Below are 5,062 nucleotides of genomic sequence, written 5' to 3'. Positions count from 1 at the left end.
CCCCCCCCTCCGTCCTCCCCACCAAAGCAAACAAGCATCCAGACACTAAATGCAGGAAATTTAAAAAAGACGAGGGCAAAAGGACAGTAGGGACCGTGTGTGTACAAATACAGGAAATACCAGCTTTCTCCTACAAGTGTGGTTCATGCATAAAACAATTCATGGCCACAACTGTCTAGTGACACACGCCTGCAACGGAGACGACAAGCTCTGTCACGTGAAAACAAGCTCTCAAAAACTCAAAAAACACAACTTTAAAAGCCAAGTTACACTAAAGCAAATGTCTTTAAAAACAAGCGTAATGACAGGGGCGATGGGGATCAACTCAAAAACTAAAGTAATCTTTCGATGGGAATTAAGCAAATCTGCCATCTGTTAGATTGACAGCTATGAATAATTCAGTAGCATGCTTTAGTGAGATGCTTTAGGCTTCTGTTTGTAGACCTTGTAGCTTCTGCTTGTAGATTTTTCCAGAAATCCAGAATGCATGATTTCCTGTGTCAGATGCTACGGTAAAGTATAATGTTACACGCAACATGACCATGTCCACGCAGAGTGATGCACCAATCTGTATCCGTGTACTTATCTATGTGTATGTGTGCACTATGTTGTGTCGAATTCTTTATAAACGCCAGATATTATTTGTCCAAGACAAATTTCCTTTAGATTTATAAAAGAAAAATCTCATTTTATAATAAAGCATTCAGTATTAGCCTGATGCAGTTGATATAAAACCAAACAAGACAGATTTCCTGTAAAAATGTAAAACTAATGCAGACAAAACTATGTCAAAGTGTTGAGGTTGATGTTGATTCAGCAGTGAATAGACAACTAAATATAAGCAGTGGTGTAAATAAACAATGGAAGTCCTTATCTCAGAGTAATAGGCATGACCGGGTAAACAGATGTCATAGATATTCAAAAAACTAGACCAAATGTGTGGAAGAATAAAAACAAAACTTATCGTAAATTATTATTGAAGTCATTTGGAGTTCTGTGTTGTTGTGGATATTTTGGGAGTCACTTGGGTTAGCAGAGAGGCCGCGGTCCGTTTGGGCCTCAGATCTTTCTTATACGAGCGCAGTTGCACGTCTTTGGCCTGCGCCGGCCTCGCCGCCTTTTCTCCAATGATAAACAAAAACACCATAAAACTAATCTCCAATAAAAGCCGTGACATCAAAATGGGCTCAGACAAGCACCGCTGTGTTCTGCCCCTGGTTTTGGAATTCTATCCACATGTTCCCATTTGATCCCTGTTATTGCAGTCACCAAAACACAAATACCAGTGACATTCCCACAACCACATGACTGGGACTGCCTCGGGGTCAGAGAGAGAGACGCCGCTTACGCCAGTTTGCATGCACCAGTGTGAGTCTGTGTGTTTGCCCTGGCAGGCAGAGCTCGGTGCGATTGGGTCGGTAGCAGTATCACTCCGCTTGTCAGCGTGCGCCATCCTGGAGGAGGTGGGCCCTGTGGATGAGCAGTAGTGGGCCGACTGGATGAGATGGGCCTCCTGGATAAAGTCATTTATACATCCGCTCTATGTGACTATTATTGCAACAGTGCATCACAGCCCCACAGACCCCCCCCCACGGCACCGTCAGAGTCCGCCTACCAAGAGCCTGGGTCTGTCCGTGGTTTCTCCCTAAAATAGTTTTTCCTCGCCACTGTCGCACTAGTTTCTTGCACTAGTTGCTTGCTCTTGGTGGAATTACTAGAATTGTTGGGGCTCTGTAAATTATAGAGTCTGGTCAGGATTGAAATAAGAATTTTAAGGCATTTGTTAGCTTTCCTGATGAGTCAGATTGATCTCTTTTGACTCAAGATTTGACTTGTATTCGTCTCGTTTGACTTGAGTTAGGTGCTTTATCTTCTGGGGAAAGTCCAAGTCAAGTTCCGAGTCCAATGGGAGACTTGAATTAAATCTGTTGTCATCAACAACAACAATACAAAAGGGTAGAGAGTGAAATCGTCCAAAAAAGCAGTAAGTTAAAGGTGAGCTTAGAGTAGTCCTGAAGAGGGACTGGGCGAGTGTGTGTGTTTGTGTGTGTGTGTGTGAGAGTGTGTACCCAGGCAGCTGTTCTGCATAGGCTGTGGTCAAATCCCAGTCCAGCTCACAGTACAGGCTGGTGATCCAGATCTCCATGCGTGTGTCTGGTTCTCAATGCGATGGTGTTGGCACATCTCATGATAAACTCAATTCATCATTCATGTGGAGCTTGAATGTGGTGACCTGGGTCGGACCCCCCCAAACACACACACACCCACACACAGAGCAATGCAGCGTTCGGCCAGTCATTCATCCATTTATTTATTCATCTTCTCTGATGGCTAGCATGTTAGCGGTTAGCTCGCCAGCTGCAGTGGTTCCCAAACTAGCCCTATGAGTAGTCACTAAAAACAAAGTATTTTGCGCATGGTTGAATTTTGCTGTATTCTTTCTGCTGTTACTGGGCCTCTCCTCTCTCTCTCTGGCACCTACAGCAAAAAGGCATCATGCTCCATTTCATTGACATGATTGGACCAACTGCAACGCGCACACACACACACACACACACACAAACGTCCTCCAGGAATATTACTGAACACAAAGCCTTTTATAAAAGGAATACAGCACTCTTTGTGAACTCGCAGGCTGTCTTTCTCGTGTACTGTAATACTACTCATTCATTTACAGCTTGGCTCTCTCAGACACACACACACACACACACACACACACACACACACACACACACACAACGTCGCTGTAACAATTAGGGGGGTGAAAGGCTTTTTATTGAGGTTTAATGATGTGTTCACTCTGAGCGGCTTTTTATAGTGACACAGAACAGAGAGCTGGCACAGGGATTGGCCTTTAGCTGGGTGTGTGACACACACACACACACACACACACACACACACACACACGTTACAGTAAGTCGCCGACCCTCGCCTGACTATTAATATACGAGTGGGAAAAGTCTTGTCTCCCACACTGTTAACATGGACTTCACATCCTCTTTTTTGACTTTCACACCCTCTTCATGTCTTTGTAAAAAAAAGAAACACGGATGTAAAAGGCTCTCAGGGCGTATTAAATACGAATGGGAGCCAGAGGAGACGGCTGCAGGTGGTGTGACAAACTAATTAGCCTGTAACATTGAGAATCACGCCTAAATGTGATTGAGCCCACAGCCCGCTGATGAAAGCTCTTAAATTTGCAGAAGTTTAAACCGGGTGTCTGTGGCCACATTGACAGGGGACAATCCCAAGCGACGCACAGTTAGTGACACGTTTTCCATCACCCAGCAAAGCTCGGTACACTAGCCATGTCACTTTTTGAAAGGCCGTTAAGATTTGCTGGATTTTGGTCCAGATGTGATGCGTCTGTCTTGTTAAGTAAGTCAACCATCTTGGGAGTTAAGGAGCCTCTGTGGTGTTTACTTTAAGGTGCCTGGGAAAAGACCCAGGGTTCACGAGCAGTTCATAAGGTCCTCGTAAGATGCTACTAAGGGGCCCGTAAGGGATTTATAACATGCTGCCATAGAGCCCCCCAACTGCTTAAACAAATCATTAGCATCTTACAAAAACCTCATATGACTCTGAAGAGGCAATTTTTGAGGAAATGAGAAAACCTGGCTTATTTTCTCATCGATGCTGCTGCATTTTTGACATTTCCAAAGGTGCTGTCAAAGTTCAGGCCCAGAGTCAGGAACTTTAAAGTTCTTTTAGAGAACTGACTTCCCTTTTTTATAACTTTCGTTGACGGTTTTGTTGTTAGGCATGGGCCTAACAACACCCTAATTTTAAGGCAAGACACCACCAGGTGAATAAGTTCAATACTTTAACTAATAGATATTATGAAACTTATCCAGTTAATTACTTAGATCAAGACAATTATTTTTTGTATTATAAGTTTTCTGAAATTGTATTTTTAAATATGCAAGTGCAGCATCATCATCATCAATTAAATATGTACTCATTTGCATAAATGCTCAGAACAGAAATGTGAACATTAGATGAAGGCAGGTTCAAAATTCCTAATTCTTTTTTTTTATAACTCCATAAATCAAAAAGTACTGTCAACAACCACAAGAAAAAAAATCTAAAAATGTTCTATAATTCAGACTATGAATGATATATGAACAGGGTATCAGGGTACTTGACCTGCCTTAAATAGTCCTTTCCTACTAACTAGAAAATTGAGAACAGAGCTAATCATGAAGAAATTAGTTTAACGATACCGGCAACATTGTCATTATATTGTTATGTGATACTTTCTTGCCTTATTTGCTTCTTATTACATTACAAGCTTCATTGCACTTGTTCTATTACATTATTGGCATTTGCCACAGGAAATGATCAAGTTAGTAGGCCTCCAAAAAGGGTCATGTGGAGGTTAGTAGCTCATTGAATGACCACTGCAGAGATTTGAACCCGTGACCTCGCAGTCACCACACAGCTTCCAAAACCACACGGCCACTCCTGCGTGCGTAGCGATATGATTGGAGAGGATTTGGTGTCAGTCTGGGTGACAGGAGGGCCTTTGTGCAGCGCTGAGCGCCTGCCTGGGAAATCGCAGTTTAAATAGCGCTCAGGGGCTCGTAAGAGCGTCCTTGATGGGCTCGTTGGGAGTTCATAGCGTGGTGGAGAGGGTTGGTAATGTAGTGAGGAGGGTTCATAAGGTTGGTGTGTTACAGGCACAGGAAGGTCAGGAACTCTGCGAGAAAGCTAATGGTGGGCTCAGACGTGTAGCCTCTTCTTGACCCGACGGAGGGGAATCGTTTTTATATGCTTTCTTTAGTTATTGTCGTCCAACCACTTCATTTGTGCCCGTTTTGGTGTACTTTGGCTAAAGACTGGTCCTCCTTAAGATCATTATTTTCTGATTCATTCACTCAATTCCTTCGACATTTATTTCATCTCGTCGTCTCCTATTCCCAGCCACTATCCTCTTCTCTTCCCCTCATCACCCTCTCCTCTCGATGGGAAACATGGGGTCAATGGGTTTAACACACCCGCTAGTCTGCCATTTCCTGATCTTCCTCCACAGCACCGTGGAGGAGGGTCTGGCTAGTCCACA

This window comes from Etheostoma spectabile, chromosome 19, assembly GCF_008692095.1.
Source record: "Etheostoma spectabile isolate EspeVRDwgs_2016 chromosome 19, UIUC_Espe_1.0, whole genome shotgun sequence".
NCBI lineage: Eukaryota > Metazoa > Chordata > Actinopteri > Perciformes > Percidae > Etheostoma > Etheostoma spectabile.
Note: the sequence above shows the minus strand (reverse complement) of the source record.